General features: G+C 35.7%; 1 pseudogene; it reads right to left on the minus strand.

Annotated features, from left to right (window-relative positions):
- Positions 1 to 579: 579 nt before the first annotated feature.
- LOC113729558 (trimethyltridecatetraene synthase-like) lies at positions 580 to 2259 on the minus strand (annotated as a pseudogene).
- Positions 2260 to 19112: the final 16853 nt, after the last annotated feature.

Here is a 19112-nt window from a genome sequence, read left to right on the forward strand (position 1 = left end):
TAGCGAAGCAAATGGTCTTTGTGGGGAAGAGATGTTTTTAGGTCGGTGGATCACGAATCACAAATGCTTTCAACCAAAATAGTGGTTAGCTATTTGTAAAGGTGTAAGAATATGAACCAAGACTGAAAAAGTAAGCGGTTATTTGAATTGCAACTTCTCAAGAGTTTTTAGAAACAAATTAGTGTAACATTTTTTTTAAGATAGGATTTATATATGTGAATTAAAAAAGTAATTGAACAATATATTAAAAAAATTTATTTATAAAAATATTAAATTTTTTTTGGGGATAAGAGCAATCCAAACTGGGCTCAAGTAATTTATTTGGAACACACACCACGTACGTGCACGAAAAGGAAAGAAACACATTCCACACACATATATTCACACATTTATTGCACAAAATAGGGATAACAACCTCAATATAATGCCATCAACAACAAGGATTTGAAGCGCGGTGAGAAACAAAACATGTATAAAAGTGCATTGCAGCTACATACAAAAATTCTATTAGAACTTGCATTGCTGAATTATTTGAACACAATTTGATCTCGATCCTAAGAATTAAGCATATATATCAAATCACAGTGAATAAAGATAATGAGGAAGCCGAGGCTCAACGGCGGCAACAAGTGGGAACTTCCTTGGTGTTGAAAGCCCGAAGATTTCTTCCATGTCCAACTCCTCAGGATTCAGATCTCCTGGCAACTTCCAGTTGTATCCATGTAAAAGATTGGCCAAAGTGGATTGGACAACCTTAAGGCCTAAACTGTACCCCGGGCACATTCTTCTTCCAGAACCAAAAGGCAACAACTCGTAGTCTTGCCCTTTTACATCAATTTCCTTTCCAATGAATCTGGCAGGGCAAAATTCCTGGGGGTTTTTCCACAATTCGGGATCCCTTCCAATTGTCCAAACATTAACGAGAACTCGAGTTCCCTTCTGGATATCATACCCTGCAACATTGCAATCTTCGCGGGCACATCTTGGCACCAGCATTGGTGCCACAAGGTGCATACGCAGTGTTTCTTTAACAATGGCTTCTACATAAGGAAGGTTTGGGATGTCCTTCTCTGTTACCCATCGGTTCTGACCGATAACCCTGTCAAGTTCTTGGATTGCCTTTTCGAATAATTCTGGGTTTTTCAGCAACTCCGAAATGGCCCATTCGACTGTCATCGCTGAGCTCTCTGTTCCACCAACAAGTAGGTCCTGGAATTCATTCATTATTCGAAAACATTTCAGTGCAATTATTAAAGTTTATATATGTGTATATATATATATATATATATATTACAAATAGAACCACTATACCAGAGTGAATGCCTTGACTCCATGCCTCTCCAGCTTCACCTCTAAAGTCTGATCCTCCGCAAGGTCCAGAAGGACGTCCACCATGTCCTTGCTTACACGATTCTGTTTGTCATTCCTCATCCTGGCCGCGTTATGCTCATCCAGGACATGCTCTAGAAACCAGTCGAATTTCTTGCTCAGGGCTTTCAGCCTCTTAATATACCCCTGCAAATCCAAGAAATTCAGTCAAGGTATCGAATCACCAATGTTAAAGACTCCATTCAGCAAAAGGAGCTCATCCATCATCTTCACGAACTCTTCCGGCGTGACGATTGAGTTCTGATCAGACTGGTCCAAGTATCTTTTCCCCAACACCATCCTGCTAATCACATTCAAGGTCATAGTTGTGAGGTGATCTTTCAACAAGACAGGCTTGCCTAATGATTGGAACAGCCCCTGAAGAAGTGAATTCATTTCTTCCACCCGAATATGTTCATAGGACTCGAGTCTTTTTGCGCTGAACAATTCCATGAGGCACATCTTATGCACCTGGCGCCAGTATGGTCCGTAAGGGGCCAAAGAATGTTGGAGTAGTTGTAGCCGGTATACTTTCCGGCGATTGTTTTGGGCCTATCAGCAAAAGTGGCGTCCATGGTCTTGAGGAAAACTTTGGCCATCTCCACGGAGGAGCTGACCACAACGGGGAAGGAGCCAAAACGGAGGTGCATTAGGGGACCATATGTTAGGGATAGTTGATGGATTGAACGATGAGGGAGGGTGCCAATGAGGTTTAAATTTCCAACGATAGGCCAGGGCTTTGGACCTGGTGGGAGGTTGAGTTTTTTCTGATGAAAACGCCTACAAAGGAGCGCGATGACCATCGTTGCAAGCCATGCGACTGCGTAGGCGGCCCAACTGGTGGTGGGGGTGAAAGAAATCTCCATTTCTTTTGGTGTGTGTGTGTGTGTGTTTGGAAGGGTGTTTTAATGAGCATGGAGCCTTGAAGGGGTGCTATATAAAGTTGTGGAACTGGCCGAGTAATTAACTACTACTGCCAAGAACTCATTGTTTACTATTATGAACGGTCAGTCGGCCAATGGTCAATTGAAATCAATGTTTTAAAAGACGATGGCGGACCAGGGGCAGGAACGGTTGCACTTGCAACCGTTTGCAACCGTTCCCGAAGGTTATGCGTATTTTGCACATGGCATAATTTTGTTTAGACATAGTGTAACTTACTTTCCACAATGTGTAATTTTAGAACAAAATTTTGTGGGTCTCACACATGTTATTAAAAACGAGGTACAAAATGAGATTTGTACCGTACAATTTTTTTTTTGCCAAATTTTGGCCGTAAATTTTTAGGGACGGTCCACTTGATGACCGTCCCTGCCCCAAATCCGGCGAAGGCATTGCAAATGGGACGAAAGGCCCAAGCGTAAGCCCCACAAATTTTTATTTTTAAAATATATATAAATATGATATATATTATAAAAAATTCATTTGAAGATATAAATAAATATAATAAAATTAAGAAAATTTATACAAAAAAAGAATTATTATTGTATAACTTCAACTGATAATTTAAGAAACATGCATATTAACATTAGCTGCACCAAAAAGCAAAACAATTAACATTACAAAAAGTTCAATCTTAGAAACAAACTAGTCACAATTCAAAAGTCACCACATTATCAAGCATTTAAATTACAAATACATAAATTCAAGTAGACACAAACTTCAAAGGTTAATTGTTCAACAAACACACTTAAATAGTATCAAAAATAAAATACCAAATTAGCAACCATATTGCTTATAATACATAACAAGGAATAGCACCAATAATTAGAAATAAACTGACAAATAAAATGATACTATTCATCAAAGTCAATATCATCCATGTCATCATCTTTATCTAGTGTATATAAACTAGGTAATTTTCTTCCAATAGTTGATGGTGGTTTTGAAATTTCTATCCTATCACAGGATCCAATCTACAGGTAACAATCTCTTTTTCTTTAACTTTTTTGCCTAACCATATATTATATTACAAAAAAATTCATATTAAATTCATTCCATGTCTCAATATAAAAGATAGTAAATTAGTAATAAAGCTAAATAATAAAAAGTTAAAAACTTAATTGATGAAATTAAATCTTTTTTTAAGACAGTTTGTGGGGTATACGCTTTTAACATCCCACTTCAGAGGCGTGCCCAAGTGCCTGGGCGTACGCCCCACAACACTTTCGCCTTATATGATCGCTTAGCGGTAGTATTGGAACACTTCGCCTCAGGACTCGCCTCGCGAACCTCTTTTGAAATGAACTTATATTCAAGTTAATTTAAACAATTAATCAACATACTAATCTCAATTTTGTTTGCTTGCTCGTTTTTCACATTTTTGCTTTCTGTGTATACAGGAGAGTATTTCCCGTGATCAGCTTGGTTGAATTATTGTGCAGATCCTCAAGTCTGCATCGCATGTTTAAAAGAAATTCCAGTATATAGAACGATATAATATAGGTGTCAAATTTTTTATGGTAGTAGTTCCTTACAAGGAAATACTACCTCTATCATTGTATGGTGTCGAAGTGATTTTGTCCTTGAGGACTTGGAAACCATACCATATCCAATTAGTGGTCGCATCAACAGGCGGTGTCGCGACATGTTTTGAATGAGAGGCTGGACCGTCGGCTGAGATGCTATGCTCTATAGCATTGGGGTCGAGAGTGCCTAAATTGCTCAAGAAAAATGTGGTGCCAAAATCGATCAAGGGGCATTCATTCGGTCCAGATAGCTTGTTTGCCTCGAGAGTCTATAAAGGATCGACACGTAACATAAGTTTTAGTGCAAAAAAGACTGACGGAAGTTGCTAGTAGCTTAACCGAACATGGACAGCCCCTACAGGTCGTCCTGTGGCTCAAATTCATCATCTCGCAACCATACAAATTTGTCCTCTGCAATTGCACGAACAGCTTGTTACCATCTATTTTTATTTCAATAACCGCAACCATCCATCTTACTCTTAGAACAAGCTACACTATGAGAGAAGGAAAATTCAAAAGAACTTGTATAGCCGTTAGGAGGTGAACTGTCAATGCACTACTGAACTTTTTGAATTTTACCAAAAAGAAATTATAGGAGAAGAGAATTCGAAGAGGCTCGTATAGACATTATGAGGTGAACCACCATTACATTATAGAACTGTTTAAATTTTTGAAAGAAGGGAAGCACTGTAGTACTTCTTTGTGGTGCATTAAGTGCGATTTAAACATGGTACTATATCCGGGCAATGTAACGAGAATTCCAAAGAGTACAGCGGTCTATACCAATGGAATGGTAAAGGTGTACGGAGGGATTGAATGTAGATGAGAAACCAAACACGGAAATGCAGGGGGTTTTGTCCTGCCCCGTGTTGGAGATTGATTACCAGATGTCTAAAAAATCCGTACAGGTGAATATGGCAAAGACGGATTAGGGGCAGGAGCGGTCATCAGACCGACCGCTCCTGAACGGTCTTCTCACAAGACCCAAATGTGAGGTGAGAAATATTCCACGTCAGGAAGCCTTCAACAAGCCCCAAAAACGACGTCATTCCAAAAAAAAAATGTTTAGCCAAAACGGGAACATGACGGACCAACGGAAGAGTTTCAATTTTGAAAATTAAGTTGAAAATTTGAATCAGTCGCACAAAACAAAACTGAGGGAAGAGAGGTGGCGTCCTGCTGAAGGTAGCAATTGACAAAAAAGTGGGTGGAGAGAGCTGGGATATGGTGTTGAGTGAATAAGGAAGAAAGCAAACAGAAAAGTGGAGAGCCGCACAAAACAAAACTGAGGGAAGAGAGGAGGCATCCTGCTGAAGGTAGCAATTGACAGAAAAATGGATGGAAAGAGCTGGGGTATGGTGTTGAGTGAATAAGGAAGAAAGCAAACAGTGCAGTGAGAGTGTTGTATGCATTCTGAAGTTGGGTATGAGAGTGTTGTATCCATTTTGAATGCGTGCAAGGCAGGCGGCAAGGTAGAAGGAAACAGAGGAAATTCATCATCTCACGAAGCCAGATTTTGTTGTGCAATTTAATAGCAGAAGCAACTGCGTTCTCCGAATTCGGTGAAACATAAGCGTATTAGCAGATCAAGGTAACGTGACTAAATGCAGTATGTTAAATGAGTAATATATAGTTGGTCTATGCTCATCACGCAATCTTAGTTTGCCCCTCTCCTGACCATGTAGTATGTATAAAATGGAGACGTAGAATTGAATGAGGTGAAGCAGAGGAAAAGACATATATGTGAATAATAAATGGGTGTACCTTGTGTTATAAGTAAATTACATGATGTAAGAAATATATTACAATGAATAGAAAGTGCTTGTTTGGCCCTCAAAATGTAGAAATAGTAGAAAATGCGGAGTTGGCTTAGGCAGTTGTCATTAACGAATGACATAAGGTCCAGTGAGCTAAAGAATCTAGAACCGAAATATAATCACCAGTGTGGATATACATACAGTTAAAATAGACTTACATCGTGTGACCAATATATTACAGTCCGTATAACTTAGTGTACATGGAGTTGTATTTGTACATAGATAATGCCGTTCTCTTAAAGTAAAAGTAAGGTGATGTGAATCATTAATCATATTGATAAGCGTAATAATAGGATTTGGTATACGAGTAATGTGTGATTCATAACACATTATGAATGGTAATATACATTTATGTTGTCGTTTATGTACATACTATTTATGAAGTGTTGCAAATTAGGGTGTTTAATGCATAATTGGCAGGAGCAGAAGTAATAGATTGCAGCAAATTGACAGAAGATGGGACCCCCTGAGTTAGGAATGGAGTTCAACAGTGAAGATAATGCGTACAAGTTTTACAACAAATATGCCTTTAAAATGGATTTTAGTGTACGCAAAATCTATCTGAATAAAGACAAAGAGGCGTGACCACGTCTAGGAGATATAGTTGCTGCAAGGAAGGTGTGAAGTGCAAGTACGAAGGTGATGTGATGCCAAAGAGGACACGGGAGCCGACGACAACAAGGTGTAGAGCTAAAATAGTTATCGTGTTGCTTAGAGGGACAATGAAGTACCGTGTGCATGACCTTGTCTTAGAGCATAACCATGAGTTACATATTGCTCAATGTTCGCACATGATGCCATCACAAAGAAAAGTGAGTGAGACTTAAGGATTCCAAATTGAAATAAGCGAGGATGCTGGATTTTCATTGAAACAGAGCCGTGAGCTTATGAGAAAGGAGGCAGGTGGAATAGGATAAGATTCAATTTGTAAATGAAATGGGAGAGGCAGTAGTTGCAAGAGGCATTAAAAAACGTGCCGGTGGGAAGAGAAGTAAAGTGATGCGAAGTTGGGCCAATAAATTTGACGGATTAAAAAGAAAATCTAGATTGTCAAAGGCTACATAGACTACGGTAAGGATTCAATAACTATGATGGTAAACATTTATGCTACAACAATGTTATCATTGTACGGTTAACTAATGAATAGGTACCATTCACGATAAAATAACATTATTGTCGTGTCAATAATACAGGTCTTAAAATCGGAGCCGACATCGGTTTCATTTGATGAACACATGTTTATGGGATGCCGTTCATCAACTGACTCAGTTTCGGTTAGTATAAAATGGGCATGGTTTTAACTTTTATTTGGATATTTCTAACAACACAATTAGTTATGATGATGTTACATTGTGTGATGATTTTGTTACGACTGACATCCCTCCTGATATACCTTTTTTGTCTGTCTTATACAATTATTTGGCTCATACAAAACTCGTAGATGCATTCAATGAGCCAGTCAGTGAATAGCCCTCCAAAAGCTGTTGCTCCCGAAATCGAGGAACGTCAAACGGTATGCATACATTTAGTAGATAAAATAAAGTCCCTTTTTTGGTATCGTAGAGCTACTTTTTCTTTAATTGTAATGGTGGGCACCGGAACGCTGTCAAAGCATGCATATTTTGTAGTTAACATGTAATACTTTAATGACATATTATTTTGTATTATTTGAAAATCCACCGATTAGCTAATCAGGGGTCTCGTGGAAGTGTCCCTACAGAATGGATGCATCCCAAATTTTATATATTTTTCAAGTATAACTCCGTCAGAGATATCTTAATGGTCTGAAATATGGTTTTTGTTATAATGTCTAGTCCAATTTAACTTTGTAACTGAGCAATATAGGCATTGCTACTGAGTTGTTGATAGTTGAATAGTTATATTGTACAATGTAGGCGGAGCGTGTGGCAATTTCAACACACTGCGATAATGATACATATCATATATTTTCACCATCACCCCAGGTGACAAGTTTTTATCATTACATCACATATTTATGTAGTCTTATTAATTGGATACTTCGACAGCATATATCATTAACCGTATGTTCCACAAACTTTATGAACTGATTTGCCATCGTTACGCATTTCAGAAAAGAAATAACACCCAAGGATTGAGACTAACTGTTGACGTCAACTCTCCTCAATGTGCAGGTTGATGAATGATGTGTACCTACAATTTTTATGAATACAAACCAATTGGTTGTTCCAAACAATTGAGTTCCGAATATCCGTCCCCAAAGTTCACCTCATTTACTGATGTTCGTACTTGTCCCGAGATGATATTGCTCAGTTTCGATCGATTCCATATTGTGAGCTTGTTTTAATCTACAATCTCTCAATGAATTAGTGCTTGCACCAGATATTAGGTGTCTAGCACCAGATTTGCGGTGTCTAGCACCAGATTTGCGGTGTCTAGCACCAGATTTTTTAGACATTAGGTGTCTAGCACCAGATTTGCGGTAGTTTTGGACGAACATTTACTAAATACAACCATGTCGTCCCTACCAGGGAATGCCGTATATGTACGTTACAAGAAGTTAATAAGCTGTTACAACTTATTGATGTGCTTGTACATACAGGCACTTCAATAGGTATTACTCCTTTACTATGGAAATGAAGTTACAATTGGCGGCTCGGTTTGGTTCCACACGACCACATAATAAGTAACAGTTTCACAGAAGAACATGATATTTCGTTGGAACAACTAATTTGAAAATGGGTAACTAATATTTAAAATGCAACAAATAGTTATAACGACATGTACAGATTGAGTTACAATTAGTTAGGTGTATGTTACAATTCATTACAACTAATGAATTTGCAATCGGCAGCTTTTTGTCTTCTCTAGTTAAAACTAGTGATATTACAACTAGATATTCCTCAATGTTACAACCTCAGGTTACTACAACTAGTTAATATCTGATGAATCTTTCCTCTTCTTTTGTTTGTGCTATTGCCCTTGGCACAAACAATAATTCCTCCCTCCGATACATTAAATTTCTTAGACACTTTATTAAGTGTCTATTAAGAATATAGAGATGATCGTTTCGAACCCCAAAATATTTGATGCAGCAAGACCTTCTCGAATATCTCATTAAAATAGCGAGATCTTCCTGAACATCAAGCAAACCTGAGGAAATTATTTGGCTCCCAAGAACTTCTTTTAAAACTGAACACTGTATTGATAAGATTGTAATCCTTGTTGTAGGGAGGTTGAAGATAAAAAAAAATGAATCTAGTACACGGGTCCATTGCCACTTTAATATGAAGAGAAATTGGAAGTGTGAAGTTAAATAATAATGTAGGCAAAAATGAAAGGGGGACGAACAAACTGGAGTCTGTGTAAGGGATATACAACTGCAACCTCAGCCTTTTATAGTCCGCCATACCCTCTAATATGGTAAAATATCAGACCCTAACGCACATGAGGCCAACTAGTACATCACGGGAGTGGAAGCTGTAGACTCACATGCAGCACCTGAACCATGTCGAATAAGCTTTCTTATGTACAAAGCGTGAAATTTGTAGTATCGAGAGTCTTGATATGTGTTACGAGCTGTTGCTAATTAGTTACAGGCTTTAGCACAATTTTTGGCAGCTTTTATCCTGAAAGGACCTGTACACCAACATTGGGGGTCACGTGCATACAGAGTTACAGATTATTGACGATAAGTTTTACTGTCTGCATACACAGTAACACTCTAAATACACTGTTTGCACTTTACCTTCTTCTATTTGTTGGGTGGCCCAACATTTTGCATTGTAACACTCTATGCCCTTGGTCAATTTATGATCCAACCTTTCAACACTCTGTCCGGCGTTTGGAACGTCCTTTTCATCCACAGGCATGTAGTAATTTGCAATGAGAATTGTCTCAAACACTTAATTAATTTTCATTGTTATAAATAAGAACGAACAAAGCTGTAAGTAAGAATGCACGAATTGTGACTAGATATGCACTTTGGTGTTGACCATCATAGTGAGTTGTTTGAGTTCCACTATAATATATGAAGTTCGTGTATTAAGGTAACCATACAATCTCGTTTAGCTCAATAAACATAATAGTGGCAGGCTTACTGATGTTAATAACATAGAACAATTGAGTAGTGCAAGTGAATTCAGATGTAAGTAACACACTTAATAGTTCCCAATAACTTGGGCCAAAAACAATTTTATGTCTTCATTCAACAGTACACGCAAAAGTCACAGACTGTGCGAATGAGCTTACATCTACAACTACCTACCAGCGAAGTCCGCTTCATATGTCTTCCAGTCTAGCTAACGTGGGGTCAGCGAAAAACTGCTATTATTAGCAGCAGCAGGGCGATTGAAACCGAAATCGTCAAGAAGGTTTTCATTTGTTGAATGTCACTCCAGATACATTGTACACTCTTTCTTTTCACGTGGATTCTTCTTTGTCCTTTTCCATGCCATCTTGCCACTGCTCAAGCAAATTGTAAAAGTTATTTACTTTGTTCAACACATATCAGTTTAGCTAAGGCTTTATATACTCTTATCTATGCAAATTAAAACAAAGTGAGACCAATTCAACAACTCGTAATTGCAATCAATCAAACAATCACGTCTCACTATCTTGCCAACATACTGGTGCAACATAAAAGCATTGACAAACTTACATATTCAAGGATTTTGATGGCGTTTCAAGTTCGCTACTACCTAAATTTTCACTTTTTTCTTTTCTAGCTGCTTTCTTAGTCAAACTTCTCAATTTCCTTCATGCCATCTACACCAACTTTTTGATAAACAATTACATTTCAATTACATAAGATTTTCTCCCAATATTTCAAAATCAAGATAGTAGTTCTAAAAATGATATAGCAGATTCAATTATGAATAAGACATTTTGAATAACAAGTACATTCAACCTAACATATAGACATTAGAACCAAGACTCATGCCAATCAATTCTCATACTGTAGGCTTCAATTACTGGATTGCTACAGTTAGTTGGGGTTTCAACTTATGAACAAGAGTAAACAATTACTAATGTTTATTAATGTCTGCATTAATTAGCTTACGAAAATATACACGATCTATGAGGTATAATCAATGAGATATTAGTTACTTGACTGTGCATATTTATAAAAAAATAGATTGGAAATAGCACAACAAAAAATAGTTATGTGAGTTGGAATGTATTCTAGAACTTTGGTATAGTTGATATTTACATTTTTCTATGGAGATATAGGAATGTGGTTGTTTTCATGTTGATAAGGTTTTCTCCTGACATTCCCAAATCAAGATAAAGTAATGATATAATATATTCAATTATCTGCAAGACATTTGAACAACAAGTATATTCAGCCTAACATATAGGCATTAGAACCAAGATTCATGCCAATCAACTTTCATACTGTAGGCTTCAATTACTGATCTGCTACAATTAATTGGGGTTTCAACTTATAAACAAGAGTAAACTTATGTCTGCATTTCTTTCCTCACAAGGGTTCAATTATCAATTTCTAGGACTTGATTTAATATTATTATGCTAGTTGATTGTGCATTTACAACCATGTCAAAGTATTTTTTTCACTGTCACTGTTCTATCACAGAATGTAATAGTTATCTAACAAGATGTATATGCACACTAATTAAAATAACTGGTAACCATTTTCCACACTAAGAAAGGCAATCTGAACAAGATGTCTTACCTTCAATTTTTTTCTTTTTTTCCCTGACTTCTTCCCACTGCATGTTGCGCGTAATTATCATCAATCTCACATGTTGAGTTCTATAGATATTGCGAGAGACAAACACTAGCCATTTACGTATTAAGTGATTTAGATGGAACCTCAGGTTGCCTGCCATCAAGCTTTCCTGTTGCTTCATCTCTGCCACCTTTCTTACCTGAAGTTCTCAATCTTTTTTCTGCCATTTAAACTGGAGTTTTACACAGACAATTGCACTTCAATTCCATTATGCTTTCTCCGCTTATTCTTAATGCATAACAAAGTACTAACATATCTAATATATCACTTTCAAATCTTAGTAACAATAGTTATGAAAACTTGTAACCTATTTTCCACACTCTGTTTGCCAAAATTAACAGTAGGTTAATTATTCTGTTTGGCCAATTCCACTTACAATCTACTCTCACTTATTTATCAAGTTTGATAGGATTGACTTCTTCTTCTATTTCTTGTCCTATGCTACAAATATGAGTTAATGTAATAACCCGGAGGTACCAATTTCACAGTTACGTTGATGAAATTTTACAGAGTAGTTCTTACACTGTAATTGCTAATTCATTGCGTGTTACAGTTATCCAACTTCATGTCCAAGCACACTAGCAAAGTAAAACTTATAATCTTTTTTCCACATTGAGTATGCTAAGCTAAAAACTATGTTATTCATTATGCCTATCCTGTTCAAATTGTCATCTACTGCCTTATCTATCAAGTTTCAAACAATCAATTTCTTCTTCTATTTATCCTATGATTATGGAAATACGAGTTAACTAACAAACAATAAGTAGCAATTTCACATTATGTTCACGCAATATTACATATAAGTTTTGCTACTGTAACTACTGACTCACTGCATGTAACAGTTATTCAACATGGCGTCCAACCCCACTAACTAAAAAATCTTGTAATTTTTTTCTCTGCAATGCGTCTACCAATCTAAGCGTTATGTTATATTACTCTGCATAACAATTTTACTCCACGTCATTATATATTCATATGAAATGTCTCTTATACAACATGTTGTAAGAGGCATTCTTAAGGGAACTATCTTTGTAGCACTTTTTTTTCGTTTTGTATGTCGCCATGAATAGTATGTACAAACCACACATAACATATAATCTGCACACAGGCGCTGCTAACCAACAAAATCTATAAGAAATTCATAGAAACAACCAGTACCCCTGTTATATAATGACTACACTATTGCTACTAATGTGAGAGTTATGACCCCTATTTATCCCATCCTAACAACTCCCTCTATTAATTGGTTTGGAAGTTCTCCTTTTCTTTTTGGCAAACACTTGGTGTTCAAAATTTCTCTCTACTTTACTCTCCCATATGGCCATGAACAGATCTAATTTCTAACATCTATAGAGTTTCGACAACCATGAGATAAAATCATGTGATGCTATTCACCAAACAATGGCAATTATGTCATTAGTTTGCAATATTGTTACCTGTAGGGTTTATGTAGATGCGATTGGGTGTCACTGCTTTGGACTCCATCATCTTTAGCTTCATTGTTCAGTCCTGACCTTCCCCAACCCTTTATAGATATGAGGCCTCCAAGACTTTCTCCTTCAATAGGTAGTTCTTCCTTTTCCTAAGAGTGTTTTGACTGCTCTTCTTCTGCCCTTTGTCTGTAACTTTCCTATTCATTGATTGTATTTTGCCTTAGTTCTAAAGTTGTAGATGAATATTGACAACCTTTTGGAGGGAGACTAAAAAAAGTTTTTCGTACCAAGAATTGAAATGAAGTCATAGCGAGTCAATTAGGCGGGATTTTGTGGAAGGGAGTTTCAATGGTTGGTAATGGAGGCGTTAAGCTCAGACATAGTTTTTAGAAATTTTTTCCTTGCTCATTAATCAAAACGACTCTGTTTTGAGCTTTGTCAACGTGGATTGATGATGGCCACTTCTTCAGTTTTGTGAGGGAACCGTTGATGACCATCCCTGCCCCGTATCCGGCAAAGACCCAGGTTATTAAGAGAAATTAAAAGAGGAAGTTGATCCTGAGTGAAATGTGGGGACCACATTGGAAGCCCATTGACATGATTGAAAGTGAAAATTTTGTCAGTACTTTTTTTTTAATACATAAAGTATTCTAACTTTGCTAGATTAATCTCCCTTCGCCTATGCACCCCGCCTCCCAAAGATATATAAGCGGTAGAAAGGTGACTTGAATACATAACCTCGGGACCTAATTAGGTTGCCTAAAAATCATCCGAGCCAACCCCAAGGGATAAGCGGTCTAGGCTTCTGCCAAGTCCACATAGCTTAGCTCTTCGCTTGGAATAGCTCAGTACTTGGTTGTTGATTATGCTAGTAGTAGGTTTTTTTTTTTTTACAATCGTAGGTTGTTACTTCTTATGAATAGGGTGGATAGGGAAATTGCCCGAGCTGAGAAGCTCGACTGGTTTCCGCTTGGGATCCTTATTCTAAGGTCTTGAGTTCGAATCCCAGTAGTTACCGTCTTGAGCATTGGTCGGGTTCACTTTGCCCAGGCACTATGGAATTAGTCGGGTGTAGACCCAAATACCTACAGTGTCGAAAAAAAAGGGTTGATAGGGAAATTAATGATAACGATTAATGTCTTAAACTAATTATACCAACCGTGGTAGGAGGAAAAAAATAATGAACGTAATTAAGTAGGACATGTGAATTATAGTGAAGAATAGGTACAAGGTAATAAACAGAAGGGGACGGGGGAAGTTTAAGAGCCAGGGAAAGTTTAATTGAGGAAAATACTAAGGTGGAAGATGCATTCAGCAAAAGCACATAGGAAGGAACATTGTTAGGGAAAAAATAAATAACTAGATTTTATATATGAGAAAATCTTATATATGCGGATAATATATATACTATTACCATTTGATCCATGATACATGTGCAAAAGTTTGATTTCAAATTTACATTTTTCATAACTATCATTCATCCAAAATTAACAGTGCATATGTTGTCAGTGTAGGAAAAACTAATTCTTTATATATACATGCATACATTCATATATATATATATATGTGTGTGTGTGTGTGTGTTAATAACTGGATTATATGGTTACTAGTACGTTTAAATATGTCTCAGAAGTTGATAAAGTGTTGAAGTAATAAGTAGAAGTGAATGTGTTAAACAATTAAATGTAGAGAATTTTGAGGAACTAATTAAGGAGACTAGAATAGGAGTAATTAGAGGCACACTTAACTGGATTGCAGAACTTGTAATTAGAGAAAAACGCAAAAATTGAAATAAACTATGAAGTGGCTAATACTGATCCCAAATGTGTGCACTAGTAGGTGCTCGGCATGGTTAGTGTCAACATTGTTTATATTTAAAAAAATCATTAATACTGAAATAAACTACGAAATGGCTAGTATTAGTACTGAATGTGTGTACTCGTAACCAATCGTAATGGTAAATGTTCATGATGTGTGTATTTAAAAAATAAATCACAAATATTGAAATTAACTATGAAGTGGCTAATACTGATCTTGAATGTGTGTACTCGTAGTTGGTCGTGTTGTACATGTTAACAATGTTTCCACTTTTGAGATTAATTGCTTGTTACAGTGGTGAGATGTATGATAACGAAAAAGGAGGGAAGGAAAAAAAAGTGCAAATGGTTAATGGTTGTATAATATTAACTGGTTAATACTATTTAAGTTTCAACGAGTTTATTTGTTAAGTAAAATTACTCTTTGCATCCGAAAGATAACATGATCAAAGAGTTATCTGCCAACTAGATAAGAGAACCCTGAAGTTCTCCATTTAACGGCAAGTGTCAATGTGTTATTGGAGGAAACAGTTTAGTTTTTCAATTTTGGGGTTTAAGGAGTGAGAAATGTCTATTTGAGACTTAGTATCCAAATTCAAAGGCTTAATAGTTCCTTACTATTCTGGGCTAATTGGTGACAATGATTTAATTATTTCGTTTGTTTCTTTTGTTTGCTTTTTAATTGGTGGGAAAGGTCAATTGAGTCCTTTTATAAAAATTAGCTCTTTAAATAGTTGCTAACTATTTAGGATTATTTTTGTATGCTTGAAATTATTTGCTTCATAATTTTCTGGTCAAATGCAAATAGTTGTAGATTATTTTGGGCTCCTTTTATTACATGGGGTTTTTTTTTTTTTTGGATTAATTAAGATAACGGAGCCAGTCAGATTAGTGTAAGTCATGTTAGGCCTGTTAGTTAGTGAAACATCCAAATTAACAAGAGGTTAGTCTAACACCTAGCCCTAATGAGATTCTTTCTTAATCATCATTTTTATTCGTTGTTTAGGTTTCAGAAGGTGAACTTCCTTCCCCTTTCTTCTAGTGAGATAGATGCCTATGAACATGCAAAATCTTCACTTTTCTATCAATTCCTCCGACAACTAATTGTACTTTCTTTTGATTGCAACCCAAAAAATCCTCCATGTGCATGTGAAGTTTTCTTTTGCCCTCAAAATCAGTTTAGTGAAATTTTATTTTCCCCCAAAATCAGCTCAGTTTAGGGATGAATGCTGTACCGATTTATCAATCATTTTTGCACTGGATTTGAATTTGGCCTCTTTTCTTGCTATTCGATTTGAAGTTTTGTTTACTTTTGGAAAAAAATTTTTAATCATGTATGGTACGGCTTTCAAACCTACTACTTAGACAAAAGCGACATAGCAACCCATTCATATACCAGTAATAATTATCGGAGAAGCGCGACCCTCAAATTAGGGGATCTCCCTCCCTAGACCAACTGTAGGACATGGTAAAGCCACTTGATCAGTCTTGGAAAAGAGGGAAGGCAGGAGGTTGAAAATTCACTCAGACCATGCTGGCAAATCTGTGATCCTGATGACGTTGAGCTTCCCATTCAATCCAAAGTCAATTTTAGCTTCTCACAGCCTCCTCCACGTGAGGTATATTCTTCATTTAGTTAACCCACAACCCCGGTTTTATCCTAATAGCCATTATTACTAGTAGTAGCAGTAGTAATTTTCTTTCCTCCTTTTTCCCTGTGAGGACTTTTAATTAATTGTTGAGAATTTCAAGTTTTGGGCTTATTCACTCCATCAAAGCTGATTGAATTCAGATTAAATAAGATTAAACACAATTCAAGCTTGTTACTAAAATTTAAATTTAAATTGAAAATACAAAAACAAGCTTGAAATTCTATTTTACTATTTTTTCTTCCTCGTCTTTGTTTCCTGTCCTTGTTATTGTTTAGTAATTTGAAGAATGATTCCATTTATCTTCTCTATGGAGATAGTTTGGAGAAAATACTAAGTAGAAGCATCCATGACTTTGTTTCCTATATTTTTGTCCCTTTCCATTTGTTGTAAGATATATTTATTTTTTGCTAACATGGATGGTGAATGTATGGGTTAGAGTTGTGTTATCATTTTACTTATTAGACAACAATAGTATTTTTGTAGTTTTTCTTAATTTTATCAATTTTTTTGTGTGTCTCTATATATATCTATATATATATATAGACACATGTGTATGAATATTGTAATTTTGAAATATTATTGCATATTTTATACTTTTATATGTTTTTTAAAAAAATCAAATTTTGTGGGGTTATGCCCATGGTTCGAAGTCGCGGTCGCGGCTCGAAACGTTTCACATCGGTCTGAGTATATCGGGTGCGGTCTCGGTGAGACACAAATTTTTTAGCTTTTAATATTCTAAAAATTGTTAATAATATAAAAAAAGTATGCTAAACAAAAATAATAAAAAATAGCAAAAGAAAATTTGTAAAATGTACTATTTTTATACATATTAAACACAATAAGTACTTTTAATCATTTAATACAATGGCATCTAAAACGAAATATATGACATCTAAAAATCTCAAATATTAACTTTAATTATAAAGGTACGTTTATTTTATAAATATGCAGCATAGTAATAATGAAAATTAAGATAAGAAATAACCTTTGATTAAATAATTTATAACATCACCAACCACCCAAGTTGCACATTATGAGAAGATGTTCCACTATGTCATTTATGCAATATATATATATAATATAAATATAAGTATTTTCAATTTGAAAAAAGGATAAATGTTATATTAACATACCTTGAAATATCAGCCTCTTTTCTTAAAACTAAAAAGAGTTTTACGCTCTTTCATAGAACTAAATTCATCTATGATTGAATAAGTGCTAAATTTTCTAGTAACTTCCTTTTCTATGTACATAGTTAGGCAATCATTCAAGAAATTATCTTTCATCTTATATCGCAGTTTTGTCTTGATTATCTTCATAATTGGCAATGCCCCTTTGTTGTTGTAGCTGATACAAGAAGAAGATTGAGAACAAATCTAATCAATAGGGCTAAGTTGTACATTTGTGTATGGGCCAATAGAGTAATTATTTTTGTTTTAGTCCATCGATAATTATGAATTGGGTCTTTTATTAAAATATATCAAATTGGATCAATTTATTATAGATCATCAAATTATATGTTTAATTTTTTGAAAGTTAAATAATTAGCACAATAAAAAATAAACAACTTTTTTTAAGAAAAAAATAAGGGCAAATTCCACTTTACCCCCCTGTGGTTTAGCCTTATTTTACATAACCCCCTTACGGTTTCAAAAGCTATACATAACCCCCTTATGGTTTGAATTAAAGTATCAAAGTGACGGGAATGATCATTCGTAATGGTGTCACCTAAAATGTCATAATTACCCTTATATAATGTTGAAAATTATGTATTAACCAATGGAGGTTATGTGTATATTTTGAAAATCATAAGGGGGTTATATGGTAAAGTATTAAACCATAAGGGGGTTATATGGTAAAGTATAAAATCATACGGGGTTAATGTGTCATGTATTTATAAGGGTAATTTTGACATTTTTAGAAGTTTCGTTACGAGTGACTATTTCCGTCACTTTGACACTTTAATCCAAACCATGAGGGGGTTATGTATAGCTTTTGAAATCATAAGGGGGTTATGTAAAAAAAGGATAAACCACAGGGGGTAAAATGTAATTTTCCCAAAAAATAATTCAAAGGTGACTAATTCATAAACTTTCATTATATAAATTAAAATTGTGAAAAATTAGGGAGAGCTAACTTTATTTATACATATATTCACATACTATGAATTAAAATTTTCATAACTTAGGAGGGTCATGGCCCCCCTCACTCCCTCAGCCCCCTTGGCTCCATCAGTTTGTTGGTGGGGAGTGGGGAGGACTGGGGTGGGGCAGTGTTGATGAAACAATGCATGAAAAGCAAAAGTAATAAAAAAAAAATATACGCTTACTTAGAAGAGAAAAAGTATACATAAGTCATTTCCTTGTAGAAAGTCCAAGGAAAACAGTAGCAGCAGATGCAACTTGAACTATAAGATCTGCAATATCAACATCATGTCCACGTTCAATCAGACCCCAGCTGTCTTCCTTCAGAAACACCATAAATCAACAACTTGAGGTACTATGAATATTTGGAAGGGATGCAAGAGGATAAAACAAAACAACACAAACTAGAACCTGTAAATCTTTTTCTAGTCTAATAATCTCAATGGCTTTATCAATATTCAGTCTACCACGAAAGATTCCAATGACAATAACTAATGATTGAGCACCAGCAGCAATTGCATCAATTGCAGCCAGTTCACAAGCATTTGTCTTTTTGAGCAGGCCTTCAATGGCAGTTGCCAGACCTTTTTCCTGCTTACCACCAAAGAAACTGGAATATGCAACAGGTTTACACCCAAACTTTGATTCCAACCATTTAAGCCACGGGTCTTCTCAACTT

The sequence above is a fragment of the Coffea arabica genome, chromosome 2e (genome assembly GCF_036785885.1).
Source record: "Coffea arabica cultivar ET-39 chromosome 2e, Coffea Arabica ET-39 HiFi, whole genome shotgun sequence".
Classification (NCBI taxonomy): domain Eukaryota; kingdom Viridiplantae; phylum Streptophyta; class Magnoliopsida; order Gentianales; family Rubiaceae; genus Coffea; species Coffea arabica.